The 20,472-nt window shown below is 44.5% G+C and overlaps 1 protein-coding gene across 2 annotated transcripts in view; it reads right to left on the bottom strand.

Annotated features, from left to right (window-relative positions):
* The window catches only part of CYFIP1 (cytoplasmic FMR1 interacting protein 1), a 76,578-nt gene extending 58,820 nt beyond the window's left edge, over nt 1–17,758 (bottom strand). The window contains exon 1 of one of the 2 annotated variants that reach the window (XM_037376125.1): nt 17,586–17,758. The gene's annotated coding sequence lies outside the window, so the exon portion shown is untranslated. The remainder of the gene's footprint in view (nt 1–17,585) is intronic. The other variant, XM_037376124.1, reaches the window with a different exon arrangement.
* Between the last annotated feature and the right edge of the window lie 2,714 nt (nt 17,759–20,472).

The raw sequence follows: 20,472 nt of genomic DNA on the forward strand, positions 1-20,472 counted from the left end.
CCCAGATCTGCTTTGTGTAGTTAAAGAGGCCTAAACCCCCTCAGGATCATGACGATCTCCATATACCTCCAACTGCTGCCACTGCATGGGGTTTTGAACCAAGAACAGCAATGAAAAGCAATTTTGCGAAGAAAGCGTGGGGTGGAACAACTCATCATCCACTTTTGCATAATGATCTATTCATCCTCCTTGGTGGAGTGAAAGATTCCTCATTTTGGAGGTAACACCTCTAATCAAGCTGTCTCTTTTTGTCTGTAAGGCTTTGCAAGCTATTTTCCTCCACTTGCCAGAGCGCAACCACGCACCTACTGTGAAAGGAGTGGCTGAGCACTGACAGCCCTCAGCTCTAAGCAGGAGGGCAAGAACACCGAGCACCCGCAGCCCAGAGGAGCAGGTCCCTGCCAGGCAAGGGGGGAACAAGCAGATCTTGCCGCAGCTCACCACGAGAGCCAGGACGGGCTGGTTGTTCCACCAACTCGCTGCACCTTCAGTGGCCTGGCAGAAAAACCTCCTCACTTCCTCTAACCTAGTTATGTTCTCCTGGGGAAAGCCCCACAGAAACAGCAGCTTTATCTCCAAGGAATGGCTCAGCTGACAAAAAAATCCCAACAAAACAACAGACCAACTCCAAAACCCAAAGCAAAGAGAAGGAAGCAGCCAGAAGCGATTACCTATCCACCTTCAGAGACCAGCCCTGCATCCCAAGCCATTGCCATGAAGCTAACACACCAAATACAGAGAGAGCTCACCAACAACTTTAAACAACCCATCAGAAAGCTCCAGAGGCGTTTTGCTTCTTGAAACCCCAGCACAAACCTTGCTTCAAGCCTGAGCATACGAGTTTCTGTTAGAATAAATAAACAAACGCCCAGACTGCGCAACTTGTGATCCCTGCCATAAAACAAGGAAGGACTGGACTGACAGGAGTGCTGGCTGGCAGACCTGCACTGGGACACTTGCCTAACACCTGCCTACACCCAGCTCAAGCTCCATCACAAGAACCACAGTTATTCTCAAATTAGAGACTGGCAAAAACCACAGCGTCCTCCCTTTGATAAATAAACAAATGCCAAAAAAAAAAATTTCACATTTGGGTGAAAGTCCTCCCAAGAGGTCAGACTCAACAGTTTTACCCTAGAGGAAATGGAAGAGAGTTGCCAATAAATCAGATAAGCAATATTCTAATTTTTGGTCTGAGTATCTATAGATCAAGCTTTAGCTAAAAAAGGAAACAATGCTTCACATAGGTTTGTTTAACTGAGAGACTCCTGCCAACATGAAATGTTTCCTCTCCTGATCCCCCCCTATCAAAGCAGACACACCTGGCTGTGTGGCTGCTGTGGGACATGCCGGGAGTGGGACCCATGGCCCATAGCCCTCTCTCCCACTGCACCACACGACAGGTGAATGGCCACAAAGCACTGGCTCCAAGGAAGCACAGCAGGGGCATACTACAAAACACTTCTCCACCCATGCTCCAAAAACCATAGTGAAAAACGGCTGCCTGTTCTACACCAAAAATTACTGCACCTATCCAGGTAAAGGGGAGCTGACATTGAGTACAAGGAAAGTATCAACACCCTCTCCCCAATCCACACATCTTCCTTCTTTCTCCTAAAACACAGTCCATCAATGACTTGGGTCCCTGCTTCAGGAGAGCCCCAGGTGTTCACAAAAGCCAGGCTCCTCAGCACTACAAACACACCTTCTGAAGGCACGGCCCTTAGTCCCTGTACATGCCATTTCAGAAAGCACACCTGCAAGCTTTTGGCCTCAATATTTATAACAGCACAGGAGTAATCCTCCAGCATCAGCCTTCTATCTTCAGACTATTAGACATTAGACCATCCGTGGATTTTTTTTTTAATACTTGGAAAGTAATTTAAAAATAGAAATGAAAGCGTAAGCAAAACCAGAATCCCATCTCACTTACTCTGTCATTTATTTAATAGCACAAGTGTGGGAAAGCCCCATCACCAGGCCAGAGGCACAATCTAAGAAACAAAAGCTTCCTGCTGCCCTCTGGGTTATGAAAAGAAATACAGGAAGATGCATTATTCCAAGCCCTTCGGCATGACTTCCCAAAGACAGATCAGCATTTTTCGAACCGGGAAAACAAGCAATTGGGCACAGACTGTTACAAAAGGCTTCTTGTTTTAAGGTCTCTCACCGACTGCTCCACTTTGTAATTTTGCCAAAGGTATCTACACTCCTGGTGTTCCATTGGCCAAATTCAGCGCTCCTGTTCTCCAGCTTTTTACTCCGGTACCTAGCAAGATGGGAAAGAGGAAGCAGCTCCTTCGTGCCCAGCTCTGACACACTTCCAAATGTCGGAAAGCCATGATTCATGCTTCCCCTCTGCCCACTGAGAAGCAAGCAGCGGAGGTTTGATAACAGCAGTGGCAGCAGAGGGACGGCTGGAGCTCTGCTACACTCACGCTGTGTTAGCCTGGAGACAACGTCCCACAGCCAGGTGACACCACCATATGGTACATGCCACCCCCTTGCCTGATGCGGCAGCCCTGTGACAAGGACAAAAGATTTCCTTTAAGTTTGAGGCGGTTTCGCCTATCTTTTCTACTGTTGTTGATAAAACAAGCTCCAAAAGACAACGGCTGTTTCTTATGTACAATGATGGAGGGTTGGCAAAACCAGAAATTCCATGTGTGTCGTCCATGTGTCCCATCCCTAAGTCTCAGAAAAATTAAATCAAGAAAACTAAAAGACACAAAATCGGATAGTCTTGCCACCTTTACAGTCATTCACTATGAGTACTTACAGCTGAAACTGCTGGACAGGAGAGCTAATACTTTAACATATTCCTTTTTGGCAGAGAACACAAACTTCAAAGACCTACTTAAAAAAAGTGTGCTTAGGAGTTTACCTAAATGAGAACAGATTAAAATGCCATAGTCATACTGATAATTATAGCTATACCAGTAAATTTACCCAAGCTGGGAGCACAACTTTCTTACTAAACTCCTACAACATTGTGTTTTCAGCTTTGTACCTACCTGAGATTTTCCAGGATGGATTCTCTCAGGTTGAAAACGTGTAAGAATTACTTCTGAAATAATCCTCTTTTTGTTATCTTTGTATCATGACCCATCATTACAGCACTAAAGTCAAGATGCACTCAATGAACATGTTTTCCTGGACATACAAAGTTTAATTAAAAAACATTGATTATCTGACATCCTCCTTCCAGGAGAAAGAATCACATGCACCAGCAAGCTGTTTTCCTCAGTTCTGGTGTTTGATGAGCACGCCCATCCTTCGAAGCAGGAGACAGCACCGTCTGCGCCAATTCTCAGCTCCCTTTTCTGGATTTCAAAGTAAGAAAATCCCTGTCTCCTGCACAGACAAGGTTCAGCCTTACAATGCCAAGTTCCACCGTGTCCATGGATCAAGAGCTATCAGTCAGAGGGTTTTTTAGGGAAACTCTGGGTATGTTAGTGCAAGGCCACTGACTAGCTTAAATTAAGATATTCTTCTTTTCCTCCAGTTCTGAAGCAGATGAGCACTGGGTGAGCCTTGTGCTGTGGAGAAGCTTGCTGAGCTGCCTCTGTCACATTTTGACCACAAGAAAAAACAACCCAAAAGAAAGGCGCCAGAACTTGATGCTCCTTTAGTGTTGTTTATACTTTGATTTAACTTCTGAGCTGGATTATTATTGAAACATATTCAGACAAAAGATTTGCCAGTATTTTAAAAAGTCATAATTCTGTACTGTTGTTCTCAGCTGTGCAACTGTGTGGCAAGGAGTGTCCTGCTCACAACATCCCTTTGGTATTTAGAGGAGATGAATGTTAATCCTAGTAGGGACACTGCTTCCACAACTCCATCCTTACAGAATAACATCCAAGTCTTTGCAAAAGATGTACATACTTAATTCCAAGCATATCAGAAAACACCCAGCATGCATCTCTCAGCCTTGCTCTTTTAGGCCTCCTGAGGCTTCAGACTCTTTGGAAAAAAAAATAAATATGAATAGGAGCAAATTAGGGGAAAAAGTCTTTGGGGGAAAAAACCCCAACCAACCAACCAAAACCAAAAAAACCCAAAAACAAACATAAACCAAAAACCAACCAACCAAACAAACAAAAAAAAAAACAAACCCAAACCGAACATGAAAAGTGACCAGAAGAAAGAATAGAAACCCAGAAGGTAAGGACAGAGAAAGCAGAAAGTAGAGAAAAGAGCATTAACTTCAGAATCACTGTGAGAGTGCTGTTGAATTACTGCTGTAACACTATTCAGCTCTCAAGTTCAAATGTAAAAAAAAAATTCCCCCAAATTCTGCAGAGTTAAGCAGTTATGAAAAAATGTTGAGTTTGTAAGATTTCTTCCCGTGACAGCGTTAAGCAGGTCAGATTATTTACCAAAGGGAAGTTCAAAAGACTCAGGCACTCAATCTATAAATAGCTAGTACAGGAAAATGATACTTGATGGTAGGAGATAGTTCTTACACGTTTTCAGCAACAGCACACACAATCCAACAGATGTGACCTGTAGCTAGCAACCAAGTTTAAAAAAAAAATATATATGGGTAAAGCAAATGAACTTACGTAACTGTAGGCTTCTCGAGACCTTGTTATAAATGTAGAAATACCACACAGCTCCCCTTTAACCTCTGCCACAATCATGTGGCCACTACTTCTCCAGAAACAGCCTCTAATGGCCTTAAGAATCTATCCAGCTGAGCTTTAAAAAGACACTGATTCCCAACATTAAAAGTTCAGCCTCAACTGGGTTTGATGATACCTAATTACAGATGAAAAATAAAGCCCTTCACCACAAAAATTATCAGATGAAATTCTATAGCTATGTCAGACAAGATCAGGAGATGACAACAATGGTAACATGTAATTGCAAAACATTTAAAAATATCAAAAAGTATATTGAGTATCCTGAAAATATATTAGGAAAGAATGGAAAGTAAATCCTTGGAGAGGTACAAATACCTATGCTGTTTAAATTACTTGGAAACTGGCATTTGCACCTGGACTAAGGTTGTCAAGTTCCTACAGAAAACAGATAAACAGTATAATTCAGTCATTTGGTAACCAAAAAAAAAAACCAAAAAAACAACCAAAAGAAGTAGAGAGTATCAAGCTACAGAGAAAGCAACTCTTCCTCAGAAGGCACTTTAGACTATTTTACAGCATTTTACAGATTTAGACTATTATACAGCAAGCAGAGGCATTCATTTTATCATTTTATGGCAAACCTGGCTCTCCTTTTTGGAAAAAGTAGTAACAAGGTTAAACTTCCCTCAAATAAAAATAATTAATTACTAAATCCCATAGCTGACAGGCATCCTTTGCACCACCCACTCAAAGATTTGATACCCTGAGAACACCTAAGCACCCTCACCTTGAAATCTTTTAAGGATTTAACCTCACACAATCATCAAAGCAGTAAGCCAGCAGTCTTTCCACTTGAAATGTGGGGGATTGCAGCAGGTAACAGTCTGGACACAGTGACAATTTCCAGGTGTTTTTTGCTGTCAGCTTCTTACAGCACATCTTTTGCCATACTGCTGCATACTGGAAAGACCAGGCAATGGACACAACTGGGTCTATTGCTACCACATGCTCGTCTCATGCCCTGGATACCACGGCAAGGGAAAGATGTGGATTAAGCAGGCAATGCCACAGAGCGGGAACCTCCGATATCACACATGGAGCCACAGCAGCCAACCTCACCACCCAGGGCACTCCAGCTGGTAAGATGAGCAACAGAGCATCTCACTTACGCAACAGCTCAGCTGTTCATGGACAGTGATTTCCTTTTATCATTAATCTGCAATTAAAAAAAAGTATGAAAGAGACAATGATGTAAAACAAAGCACTTTCTTCTTCCTAGGCTGTCCCCACAGCAGAGCCAGCAGCACAATATTCTCCTGAGGTCCTATCCTCTTCAGAGCAGCCCATCTACTGCTGCTTTCTCTTCTGACAGACCCTCTCCCTCCCTGCCCCAAACACAGATACCCCCACCTCTGGCCACGCTTGGCCAGGCAGGCAGGAAGAGCTACCTGGGCAAAGACTGGAGCCAGGGTGGGAAGAGTCAGAGAAGGAGCAGCACTGGCTAAGCTCCTGCTGAAATTAACGAAAAGGAACAGGGTGCACAGGGAAATAGAAGAGTGCAAGTGCTCTTCCAGGAACAAAACATAAAACAAAGTCACCATTCAGATGGAAAAGAGAGGGCTGAGCACTGAAATTGTCACAAACTTTATTTTTACAAACTGTACAAGCCAGACCACAGGAAGTCATTCACTTCACATTGTTGGACACCAGTATCTTAAATACACATCTCAAAAAACAAAATTAAGAATTCCAAGCCTGTATTTTCAGTCATTTAACCAACAAGCTCCAATAAAACTTGGAAGTTTAAAATAAGCATGAATCCATTCAAAATGCAGGTAGTTACATACACTTCAAACAGCCTGAAACAGTTAAGAAAAAACATATCCCGTGGCCACCATAAATGCAGGACAAGTTCCCATTGTTCGAGAGGAGAAGTCGGGGGGCCCAGTCACAAAAGGCTGGATCAGCAGTTCTGGGCTGCAGCTGGCAGCCAGGGGCTGCACACCTCGCTTTGAGCTGGGATCAGCAAAGCCTGACCCACTCAAGCACAGTTTCTCTTTCTCCTCTGCAGCAGAAGTCACCACGGTATGTTCAGCAACACGCTAGTGCAATTGCCCAAGTGGGGCAAGAAGAGATGCTGCAGCACACCCTGCCTCCCAGTGCACAGAACGGGCCACAGGCGCACTCAGTAAAACAAACGCTTGAAACCAGCATACACCCAACACCAACAAAACATATGCAAATATTAGTGTGAGAATACAGCCCAAGAAAGCAGAGGTGTTTTGGGACGTTCAGGGACTGTGTTTGGTAAGACTGTGCTCTAAGTAACCCCAAAAGATCTCAAATGTGAAATTTGTAAGTTGAAAAAATTACTTCATATCCAAAAAAACGGAGAAGGATAATGCCAAAGAGTGAGATAATTAAGGTGGAGTTTAAATGACTAACAAAAACCTGCTGGGTTACAGACATTTCAGAATATTTTATGACTTTGCAGATGAGAATGCCATTTCATTTGACTGAAAACAGGTGTCAGAAAGGATGCTCTGTATCTTTTTGCAGCACTGGACACATTTCTTAATTTTGCTTTTAAATAGATGCATTTGATCTCCAAGTGCTTGTACATGTTCCCAAGCCCAAAATAAGACAAAGAGGAAGTATGTCTGCACTTTAAATAGTACTTCCTTTGACACTGCCTCTCTTCTTTCCTAAGCCTGCAAAAGCACCTTTGAATCAAATTAAAACAGAATCTCAAGGCTGGCACATACACTGAAGATTACAATTGCTGTGCAATCCATTAATTGAAACAATTATCCAAATGAGTTGTTTTGTTTCTTTAAAATAGGCATAAACACATAAATAAAGCAAGCAACGCTTACCCTACTTTACAGGACAGAATACCTTTATGAAAATCAGGAAAATTCTATTCAGAACAGTTAAAGAGGGAAAAGAGGAGCATATCCTTCAAAAAGGAAGAACAAAGGCATTCCACAGTCCATGTGTAGGACAGAAACTAAAACAGAGATTAATTTTACAAGATGACTGAATGGCCTGCTGAACCAGGGTCTGTGGGACCAATCTCAGTGAACTCCATGGGAGCGAACGACAACATTCCCACAGGAATAGGCTTGGTCTGCACAGCAGCAGAAGTCAAGTTTTATCCCTATAGCTACACATTTTCAGATTTCTTCTGTCGCATTACGCCATTCTTCTAAGTTACTGGCTTGCAGAAAATCAATTAAATCCTTTTTCTATGGAGAAAATTTGATCCAATATTCTATGTAATGTTCCTACTCAAGTTAAACTGTGAGACTCTGATCACAAAAGGCCCTGTGAAGGGAAGAGCTAACAAAAGGAACAGATTTTCTCTTCCAAGAACAGCACAGTGATTACTGTAATATTACTTTTCTTTCAAACCTCCAAGATTGGTCTCAAAAATTCCCTTTTAGTTCCATTTTAATTAAACTTCAAAAGCGTCAGCTGTTCAACAGCATACCTATTAATCCAGACCAAGCAGAAAACATTTTAACAGACTGATAACTAAAGTGCTTCAGAGAACAGCAATGTGCTGGATCTTCACTGGCTGATTGCTCTTTTTCCCTGTGCTCTGGACAGCACAATCTGTCTTTTTGCCAAGGGAACCAGCCTAAGATGTTCCTTTTGGGACTGGAGCTCCTCTTCGTTCCTAAGCAACAGATTTGCATAAGCTGAAGGAGCAAAGAAAAATGCTTTTCACATCATTTAGTGGCCTGCCTGATTAAAGTAAAAGACAGAAGATAGCAAACAGCAGCTGACAGTTCTGTGTGTCACAGATTTGACATACTGTTAAGCTTTCAAAAATACATCTGTGATTGGAATAAAAAAAAGGCTCAATAGGTGCAAAAGAGAAAACAAAAATTCTGGCATTGAATTATCCCATCCCAGCACCATAGCAATTCCCAGAACACCCACATAATGTAAACAATTAATTTAGTATTAGACATCTACAGGGCAGTGTGGCTCACATTAACTGCTTTGCCCTGCCACTGTAGGGGCGCAGAGGGGGAAGCAGGCTTCCAGGCACAGCCACAGGTTTGAGGGAAAATGTAAGGCTAAAGCACAGAGGTTTTATGTTTGGTGGGGTTTTTTGAAAACCTCAACTGTCCAAACTAAAAGCTCCTTGTGTTCAGTCGTGTATGTTTCTTTCATGCAACCTTCTTCATTAAGGTAGCCTACATTGCTATCTGTCCAGCTTCTGTTCCCTGCAGGGAAACATCATGACAAGCAGTCCCGGTCTCTTTACACAATACTTAAACTATGACTGTGCAAACAAGGTTCAAGCGCTCAGTGATACACCACTCTTACCGCCTCGAAAACCAAATTCTGTGTGATACTGAGCACTTCGGCAAGCAACGGCAGCACCATCAGTGCAACCTGAAAGCCACACTTCCATGAGTCAGTACTGTTCCTCCCTCCCTCCCACAAGATAATTAAGGTCAGGAGGACACCGCTGCTAAGGATGCTGTCATTTAGCTGAAATGGCTTGCTGACACACTGACCACCAGCACTCAGATGATGATCAGTCATGCTTGTCAAGTAACTATAGGCTTTCTCTTCCAATGTCCTGGATGAATTCAAGCACATTTCCAATGACAGGAAGGCCTGACACTCAGTATCACCAGGTTATAAATGGGAATTCTCAGGCTCTTTGGACAAAGCCTACACCAAGCCTGGTGAGCCACGGTAGGACAGAATTGCCTTTCTTGGTGCCTGCCACCAGCTGCAGGTCTACTAGCTACTCCCTTTTAAAGCATCAGTAAAAAAACTCGCACAATTAGAGGACATCATGCAACCCTAGCACTCCCATATCACAGCACAAGGCTGGAGTCACCATGTTCTTGCTAGCAAGTCAGCACAAGAGCAGATTTATTTTTTCCTGCTCTGTTAGCAGCCAGCAGTAGCACATAGATGAGTACATACAAATTCTACAGCAGCAGCACCTGCAGCAGACAGCAAGTCATCACCAGGTATTCCAACAGAAAGCCTGGCTAGTACTACGCATCTGCAGCATCCTTCCGTATCTTGAAGCTCTGGAGGAGGGATGCAACTTGCTAATGATAAAATACAGGGTCAAATGCTATCCCCATGCAGGAATCTCAAGTGCAGTGTGATGCACACACTTCAGAAATGGGAAACTGGTTCTCCTCATCCCCACTCATTTTATTTGAGAATCCAGTGCAATGATATGGGAGAAGCTTAACCCTGTAAAGTTTGCTCCAAAGTCATCCCACACATGCGAACAAGGAGAGAGGGCCTGTCGCTGCAGCTTGGTCTGCAGCACGCAACTCCCTCTGCAATGGCACTTGCACTACAGGAATTCACAGAGGGCTTTGGTTTGGTTTATCTGTGTACATAAGCCAATATAAACTAAAAAAATCGCTGTTGGTGGGGCTAGATGGCTGATGGGGTTTGTGCTGATTTACTGATTAATCCTTAGAGAGCTGAGTTAGTTCTGAGTGAACATGGAAAAAAAAATCATTAATCCTAAACTTACGTACAGATTAAAAACCCTTCTGCAATACTTGGTCTCTCTTCAGGCTAGACTGGAAGATTTAACTGTTGTCTCATTCTAGGTTAGGTGTGCCGAGATCCATTTTGCCACACTTACTTTAACTTACTTTTAACTTTAACACTCCCTGACATTACATCTTTGAGTTGCACCAACTGCAACTTACATTTTGCTTGTCCTTCAACTTCCAGTTCTCTTATTGCTTCTTGACTAACTTCCTCTCCTTCTCTTTTTCATATTCTTTTCCTCTCACTGAGTTCACTCCTCCCCTCCCCTTTCGTTTAATCTTGTTTTTCTGCTTTGGCCATTTTACTGTGACACTGCTGTTAACTCCTGCAGCTGTCCTCAGCGCACATTTCTTCCATACTTCTGTTTCTGATTCTTACTGGTGCTGCAAGGGTGTGTAAGGAAGCAATGCTGCACAGCATTGCTTTGGGCAAGACTAAAGTTTAGCACAGAAGCTAAGCACTGAAGCACAGAGCTTATGGCACGTTCAGCAGCTGTGAAAAGCTCTCTCGTTTCTTAGCAAAGATAATACTGCCAGCGTAAGGATTCTGCAAAGAACAAGGAAGAAAGCAGCAAGAGCAATAACCACCCCAGAAAGCACAGGAGAAAGCACGTGCACACGGAGTTAGCCTGGCATTGCTCAGACACAGCACCCTTCATCCTGCAGAAAGAGCACCATCACAAATTGCTCATGCTCATACCTATTCAACATGGGTTTGGTTGGTTGTCCTTTATATTTGGTGTGGAGGAACTGCTGTTACTTTAATCAAAAAAGGGCACACCTGTGTGCACACACTGAAAGGAGCAGTGGACAGTGGGCTGAACAACAGTCTGTCACATACAGGCGAGGGGGATGAGCCACAAAGATGGAAAGACAGGAGTCTGGAATCTTCAGATTTCCATCTAAGCAACAACACAACCCCTCAGCCTTACGCAAACTGTTCATTTAAGCACGTGAGTTCTGGAACTGTACTTTGATTTCACAAAACTGGGGAGAAATAAAGAACAAAACATGGTTTTCTCAAGGGAGGGGAGGACAGCACTCTCTTCCTGAGCCGAGTTCCAGACATGGTTGCTCCAGGACCAGCCTTACCACTTCCCAGCGGAGCCTGCTGGGCAGTAGCCCCTTCCTCCATGGAGGCCACCTGCCACAGCACCACTGGGGGCAACTGCCCACCTAGGGGCAGCCCCCCAAATCTCCCTTCCATAGCGTTTGTGTTATGCATCCGGCTCCGTCTTACAGCATATGCCCCCCAATCACGACAGGCATTAATTATACCCAGTGGGAAGTTTAAAAAGCCAAGGAAGGCTTCAATAAAACTTACTCTTTAAAACAAAGGCTGTGTGCTATCATTCCCACTCCTTCCCTCTACCTGTAAATACTTAGTGAATCAACAATATAACTCTCTCAACTTTCATTTAACAAAAAAAAATAATTACACCACTTTATCTGAAAAATAGGTTGGAAGATATGTTAGGCAAATTTGTACTATTTGTGCTTAAAAGTAGCTTTTCATTTAATATCCAACATAAGAATAATGTGCAATTTTGCAAAAATTATGGTATTTAACTAGAACAGGCTTCAAAAACTGTTAAGAAAAAAAAAATGTACCACTGTGATCACTATGGGAAAGAGGGGGAGAATTAAACAAGAAGCAAGTTATAATTTAATAGTTCTCTTTAAAAATTAAGGAAATACTGCAGGACAGGGTGGAGGAGAAAACAGAAATAAGCAAATAGCTTTTAATTTCTTAAGCTTTCTTCTTCCTCTAAAAAAGCTCATCATCTGTAACATTTTATACTTTCACTTTTATACAATGCATGAAAATATGCAGTTTCAGTGAAAATTCATCAAAAGCTTTACTTCTGATACCACCTAATAAGCATCCACATCTGTTTTACCTTAAAGTTTACCTGAACTTTAAACTCAGAATGTATAATTCAGTGTACTCTCCTTATCGATTTAATATATGTCAGTGAGCCCACTTAAAATAATTAGAGCTATACTGAAAGACTATAAATCAAGTTCAGGTCTACAACATTTTTATTTCCTGCCAACAAAGTGTCCATGTCCCTATGAGAATTAAAGTATTTTAAAGTGACATACAGCACTACAATATTTTTACCTAAACCCTGGAAACAAATATACCTGTAGTGCATAAATTAAGCGCCTCCAAAAGTTCCTTGTACCATTTACACAGCTGGAATCACACTACTCAGCACATCAACTCTTGAAACTCATGTCCAAACATAATACCACAGTACTGATTTTGAAATCTGAGTATTTGTTTCTAAAACCAAAATGACCATTTATTTTTTTCTTTGACTTCATATTTTATTCATTCATAAGAACATTACTGATGCTCAACCTGCTAATCATTTGTAGAGAATGTCTTACTAGATAAGCATAAGTCTAGATCCTGCCTGAAGTCTTAAGATGCCTTTCAGTGGAGGGAGAGGAATGGGAATGGCATTTTTTGCTCCAAATGAGTAATTCTTGGCTTTAAAAAGTTGCTTGATCATTCTATTACCTCCTGGCCAATATTGCTGAAAAGCAGACCAGCAGAAACCAGCCCTGTGAGAGGCTTGCTGGGACACATCCCATTAAACTGAGAAAATCTCCCACATCTGGTCCAAGCATGGAGAAAACATGCAATTTCGCGCTCACAAACCAGGTGGAAAGGAGGGCACCACAGCCTGCTGCCCTGGCGTTTACCTCTAATGAAAGCAAGAACAGAAGCATCAGTTCCTCGCGTGTTACCCGATAACTGGAAATAAGAAAAGCTTTATTAAAGTCCACAGGTAGAGCCTCCCTCCCCTCTTGCGGAGGACATTCGCTTTAAGCTGTGCCTATGCTAGGGCACAGTCCTGGCAATGCACACACAGAACCACAGAGCAACCACACAACTGAAGGACCACCATGTCCACCTTTACTTCTCTCTGGTTATCAAGAAGAGTTTAACGGGGACCTCACAGCATGACTTGGAGGGTTGCAAATCCACACCTGGCAGACCACAGCTGGGTAAATGCCACACAGGGAGTGCCCAGCAAGCAGCTCATTCAGGTACCATGGGAGCCCTCCCTGAGCTCAGTGCCTCACCAGGCCGTGAGACCAATGCCCCACTGGGGTCCCTGCCAGCAGAAGCAGAGGTCTGGCACAATGGAACAACCACAGAAAATGTGGGGAAGGGATACAGCAGCAGGGCACAAGCACTGCTCCTAGCTATCCCCAGAAGCAGGAACCACCACCTCCCAGCCAGGAAAGCTTGGAGAGCTGGGCTCCTTGCCCAGTACCCCCAGCCAGATCTGCTCGCAACTCTGCTGCCCACAATCTGAAATCATCTCTCCCACAACGGTCTTTCTGTAGAAAGGCTACACAGCTATAAATCCATTTGCTGTCCTGCTGACCGTCAGCCTGAGGGGAACAGGATTTCTACTGAGGTGGCAAATGCCTGACAATCATGTGTCACAGCCACCTTCACCGCGACCCTGCTTTTTCCAGTTAGAAGTCTGAGACGGCCACTTTTCACAAAAAACACTGAACTGTTTGAAGATGGGATTTTCTCTACAACGCACACGTTTATGAATGCACATATACTTACAGACATAACAGAGAGCAAACAGTACATGCTGACACAGAGAAAATCTCTTAAGTTCTATGAAGAAAATGAGCTTCAGAGGTTTTTGCCAGCATGTTTACAAGAGATAAGGAGCTACCCAAAATATGAGTTACAGCATTTCTAGTGCCAAGATACAGAAATATTATCTGTTATTTTGCACCCTCTGCCTTCCTGTAGCAAGTCTCATCAATGCATCATACCTATATTTTACCACTGGAAAGGGAGGTGATGTGGATTAAAGGCACTATACTTACACCATGCAAATCAGTACACACTCTCAGTTATGAGTATTACACAGCAAAGCATATGCTTGACCCCCACAAACATCAGCTTCTAAGGGCATACGTATAGTAAAGAAGCATCCTAAACCAATGTCAATAGCTTAAAATACCACTAAGTTCTCAGGTTTTGTAGGTATATAACCCTATTTCACAAGGTTGAAACATCCTCCTTTCACTTTACTGTGTCAGTTTCACACACATGCGCACAAAAAAAAGGACAAGCACAGGTGGCTTTCACATGTTATATACTCAAATAATAATGTAGCCATACTAACAAAATGCCTTGCAAGAATAAGGTCTGTCAGAAGCCACTTGTAACAAGGTATATGTTCTAAATATCAATATTTTCCAGATCTCTTAAATTTACTGTTCCCTCTCTGTGTGATCTGAAAGCGTGTCCAAATGGAAGCTCAGGATTGTTGAAACGAATCACTTTCCTACCATCTGAACCACTTCACTGGCCATTCACGCCTGGGTTGTGTCAAGCTCCTGCAGCATCCCTAGGTAAACAAGCACTTAAGTTGGTTCAAGAATAATTGCTCATGAAGTTGGGGCTTGCCATAGTAACTACAGCTATTTAAAATATATATAAAAAACAAAAATTCAGAAATGCACACTGTCACTGTTTCAAGAGAAGCAAAGTCAATCATATGGCTGAGTTCCAATTCACTATGGTATAACACACTGCCCGACATTAAAGTTTACTTTACTTGTTGGTACAGCAAAGGAATCACACGAAGAACTTGCCCTGAGAATGCAAAGGAACGCCTGTAGGATGAAACTGTCTTGTTGTGTGCATAAATACGTGTGGAAATCATGGTAAAATCAATTTGCTCTTGTATAGCATTGCGAGCAATTTAGCAGCTTTTGGGCCAAAGGATGAATAAAACTCAATCCAAGAAAAGAAGTTTTGTGGAGATTTTTTGTTCCAACTTTGCAGCTCAAATCCAACCGCCCTGAAGCTTCTACCTCAGCCTGAATATCTTGGATATCTTTGAGAAATGAAACAAAAAATAAAAATCATATGATTCTGGGAAGAGAGTTATGACAAGATTGTGAAACCTACCCTCGGGAACGAGCCACCTTCCAAGACATCTCTCTTGCAGCATGAATAAACAAAGCACTAAGCAAAACTTAAGGAAAGTATCAAACAAACCTCTAACATAAAACATCAAACACATAGCTGGAACAGATATCTGTTAGCTACTTAACTACACTTTGAAGTCGTGTAATGGGTCAAGAGAATTCACGGGTTCAAGCCCAGGGGCTCATTTCCACCTAAGGCAAACTGAAGAAACAAGGACCTTTTTAATGAACACTTTGGATAATACAGGTATATCACTAAAGGACCACAGCTTTTGAAAGTCACACATTCAGAAGTTAAAAACTGAGAAGTCTGGATTGTCGGTGGAACATCCCCTTTCTTATAACAGAGATCATTTTTTTTAAACACCTATTCATATATTCATATAAACAGTAATTCAGCTCCACTTAATAAATATCACAATATTTTAGTCTAAGTTATAAGTTTTAAGTTAACACGCCAAAACACATTTCAAACACCACTCTGCTCTCCTTTATCATGACCCTCAATGGGAACTGACCAAACCCAAGGTCTGTAAACAAAACACACAAAGTCTTAGTCATCTTCAGCAGGGCAGTTGGGGGGGGGGGGGGGGTTACTTCTCAAGATTCCAAGATCCTTCTTCTCTAAAAAAATAAATAAACGAGACGTAGCAATCTAAAACCCACAGAGTACAACAGAGATATTTCACCAAACACATAACCCTTTTAAATAACTAAACAAATAAAAAAGAAATCTAAGCTACTGCAGAGGAATACTACTGCACGTTTCTTAGAGGGCAAAGCCAGCAAGCTTTAACGACACTGGGACTCAGCCTTCCTGCTGTACCCCAGTGCTATACAGGCTGTTTCTGAATCCCTCCTCCTCCCTTCTGGCAGCTACAGAGACAACTGGCTGCCTACACCAGCTCGACTTCACAGACCAGTTGTCAGGGAATGCTTAAAGAGCCTTTTACATTAGACCAGGAAAAAACATGTTTGCAAATGCAAAAAAGAGTTTTTAGAAGGTAAAAAACCCCAGGACTTAAAGCCAAGAACCAGAACACTTAAATAAGGACTAGGGATGCAATTTCTAGCATATAGCTCAGAGACACTCAGTCTGAGCATAAAACAGTTCGTTTAAGTGCAATTAATACAAATGTAATCCAAAGATCACAGAACTGCATTACAGCATTATTAGAAGTTCCACTTTGAAAAACACGCTAACCAGCACCACTGCAGGTGTACGTGTTCAGTGAGTTTATTATAATAAAGTTATGGCAAATAAGTAACTGGAACGCAATAAGGACTGGAGTTGCTCATTAGCCTAGGCTTTCCATTTCCCACAGTTTACAGCAAAGCGTGGTATGACCTTCTAATTAAGGAGAAATTCCTCCAGACAGCTTTCCTCCCCCTCCAGTACATGCTCTCCAGCCACCACTCCAGGCAGACTGGCTACATCCCACAAAAACAACTTCTTCCTAACAGCCTCCCTGGCGCAACCAACTATTTACATGTGTAAGTGCTACTCAAACCTGTCATCAAAAGGCACAGGAATAAAAATCAAGGCAATGAGAGCCTACTGCAAGGCAGAGCCGATTAGCAAGAGTTGCTGATGAACTGCACGCACGGAGTGCGATGAACTACACACACACATCACACACATCAGATGAAGTGCGTGCGTGTTTTCATCTCCTTGCTCGGAAGGACAGGCAGTGGAGGGATGGGGCACCAGACCATCCATCCGGGGAGTTCGGCGCTTATGTTGCTGCTCTCGCTACAGCAGAGTTATTTTCACTGGATACAATTCAGCTTCCTGAAGAGGAAGCCGCTTCATGTCCTTACACGGACGCCAGACCACCGCCTTCATCGGAAGGGCAGGACAAGCTTGCACAGGGCTTTTTATTTTTATTTTTTACCCACCTAACCCGCTCCCGGCGAGCCTAGGAAGCGGAGCTCCGACCACCCCCGTGTGACAGACACAGGGGCTACGCACAAGAGAACGCGTCGCCCCCACGCCCAGGCGCGGCCAACACCGGCTTGTAGGTGACTGCCCCTGGGGCCTCACCCGCTGGCGGGGCATGGCCACCTGCCCCCCCGCCCCCCGGCCCGCCGCGGCTCTGAGGCGACGCCCGGCACCCCGGGGCCCGGCTCCGCCCGAGCACCGGGAACCCCGCGGCGCCACCGGCCCCGCCAAGCCGGCAGCCCCGGGGAGGCCCCGCGGCGGGGCGGGCCCAGCCCGCTGCCAGGGGTCAGCCCTCGGGAGCGCCAGAAACAGACCGGGGGGTACATACATCGATCGGAAATAAGCGCCCGGGGCTCACGGCCGCCCGCCAGCGGGGCGCGGAGCTGCCCGGCGCCTCAGATAAAGCGCCGGTACGCGGGGGAGGGGGGCGAAGCCGCCCCCGACGCGGCGGATCCGCCGCCGGAACGGCCGCACCCCGCGGGCAGGCCGCTCCGGGCCCGAGGAAGCGCTGCTCACCCGCTCGCCGCCGGCTCCCGGGAACGGCGCTGCCCGGCCCGTCTGTCCGCCCGCCCGGAGGCTCCGCAGGGCCGGGCCCGGCCCGTCCGCCGCCGCCAAGGGTCGCGTCGGCCCGGCGGCTCCGCTCCTGGGCCGCGCCTGGCGGGGAGTTTCCTGTCTGAGTCACTTCAACCGGGAGCTGCGCAGGGAAACACCCTTCCTGCCGCTCCAGCTCCTCCTCCTCCCGCCTCATCCCAAACCTGCCGCCCCTTCCCCCCCGCCGCCGGCGGCTCCGGCTCCTCCTCCTCCCGGGGCGCCGGCAGCCGTCCCGGGGCTACCGCAGGCGGCAGAGCGGCGTGCCCGGCTCCGCGGCCTCAGCCGCCTCCTGAACGAAAGCCCTTTGCTGGGCCATACGCACAGGGAAATCTCTCCCTATATACGATGACAACTACATGGAAGAGGACGGCACCCCCCTCGTACATGTATACAAAGCAGAGAAAGTCCCACTCGGCGCCCGGGTGCCCCCAGCATCACCGTGAGAGCCCCCCGTAGGGAACACCGGCCGTAACAGGTCACTCGCTTATTCCCACTCCCCCGCTTCGGCGGGGTGGCGAGGGAAGGAGCCCGGCCGCAGGGACGCAGCACCCAGCCTTACCGGGGCACCGAGGGGCAGCCCCTGGGAAACACTGCCCCGTGCCCTCTAGAGGGCGCCCCTGCCTGCTTTTTCCCCACCCCATACGCCGCTGTTCAACGGGAACTAAACAGAGCAAACAAGAGCTGTTTTCCACTGCCTTCGACAACCTCCCGCCTTTATTTTTTCCGTAAAGCCCAAGAAACACGTATCTAACCGCTCATTTTAAACCTTGCTTACCTTTTTCCATCTAATGTTCTCCCATTTCAAGTTCTGTTTTTATTTCTTCATCTAATGAACTTGATGCTGCACCACAACAGCAAACTGCCCACTCTTTTTCACTGAAGTTTGTCAAGATTGTTCTTTCCATCCATTATTTTATGGCAGAATTCAAAAACCTTCTTACGCAGGGGTTACGCTACATTGAGAGCATGGAAACTTCCTAAAATTTTTTTTAAAGCCTATCTGCTTGCATTTGACTGCTCCAAGTTGCAGCCAACATTTTATCTACTCTTGAAAATCCCCTCTAATCATCAGCAAACCACAAAACTACTGCTGTAGCAAGCAATTTTAGGTCTCCGTTTTCAATATCTGTTAGTGGGGCACTATTAATGATTTTTGTGCTGAGAACTGAATAAATAGTCCTTTATTTTGTGTAATTTTTTTTCAAAGAAGTTTCTAATGTATTAACTTTCCTCAAATAGCCTTTCTGTAATAGCATCTACAAGAAAGCCTTTGGAAGAGGGGTAAGTTGCTAAACCCCTTAGTTCTCATTATTTCAAGTACTCTAAATCCGATTATTCCACCCATTCCATATCATCGAGAATTCCCACAGCCTGTGGAGAACTTACGCATAGCTGCAAAATACTATTGCTACCATTTCATCGTAACACTGACACATCTTCAGTCCTATTTTTTTCAGTGCTGCAATAGTCTTTTCTATGAAACAATTTCTTTTCTAGGATGTGGCTGCTTACTTTGTTTGTATAAATTCATAAGCATTTTGAATACATACAGCAAATGAATGAATTTCACCCATCACAGCTCCTTATCAGCCTAGCTTCTAAACCCAGCTCGGTCAAAACTGTAGAACACAACCAGAGCTGGATGCTTCAGTTTCTAAAATGACAGCTGATACTGTCTGGTGCAATCTATCCCATGCCCTTTTCCATAAACCCTGCTTGGGGCAATGAGCTCGCGGAATTAAAGAATAACTCACTTTCATAACGCAGGACTGGCTTTGTTTCCTTGTCCTGAGTGAGTGAAAATTCAGAACAGCCTTGTCTTAATACAGCCACTTGGCCTACATCAGCAGTGAGACCTCTTATCAAGCCACCATGCAGCAGCAAGGACAAGGGAACTTGCTCCAAGCAAAGCCAAAAGCTCCCTGCGAGATCTGATCAAGACAAGCTTGCCCCTAGATGGGTGACACTTCACGGTGCTCCTGTGCAAGACTGCTACTGCAGCTCCCATGCTTGCCGAAAGCTTCCCGATGCCAGGAACAGCTGCTTTGCACGATAGCAAGATGCTGCCAACCAGCACCATACTGTCCTGGCAATAACAGCTTGTCCTAAGGATTGGCTGATGCCCTTGGTCTTGCCATCCTCCTTCTAAAGAATCTGAGCGAGTGAAGGAGCTACTTCCCCACTGCTGAAGCAACGTGCTCTTTATCAGCATTCTCATACTCAAGTTCACAGCTACCCATAAGGTCAGATAAAATAATACTGATGATTATACGCAACTAGTCAAGATTTGTGTTGCTTTTCTATTACTTGACATCGGAATATGGAGGACAATCAACATTTCACCATCTGGATGTCTATGTTCTCATGTAACATGAGGCATGCCTATCAGAACCATTTTAAAAGAGTCTACATCACACCATTCCATCTGCCTGATTTAATTCTGTAATGCCCCTGTGACTCCCCTGTTCTTTCCACTTCGGTGAAATTTAAGAACTGCAATGACAGCACTTGATTAAAGGTGTCCCGTGCGTCTCCATGACCTGCATCTTCCTCTACCGTATCCATCATTCTTAATTATTCTTGCCACACTGAGCATGGGACTTCTGAGCATAGCTAAAGACGTATGTATCTACATATTCCTCACCAAGCCGTTAACTCATCTCCTATCCACTGGAAGTTAGGTGTGGTTTTTATAAGACGAATGGCTAGACTTTGGAACTCAAACAGCCCTTTCCTGGGTGGCATTTAAACCTGATATTTAACCCATGCCTGTCAATGACCTTTAGTGAATTCTCTAACACTTAATGTATCA

Source organism: Falco rusticolus, chromosome 2 (genome assembly GCF_015220075.1).
Source record: "Falco rusticolus isolate bFalRus1 chromosome 2, bFalRus1.pri, whole genome shotgun sequence".
NCBI lineage: Eukaryota > Metazoa > Chordata > Aves > Falconiformes > Falconidae > Falco > Falco rusticolus.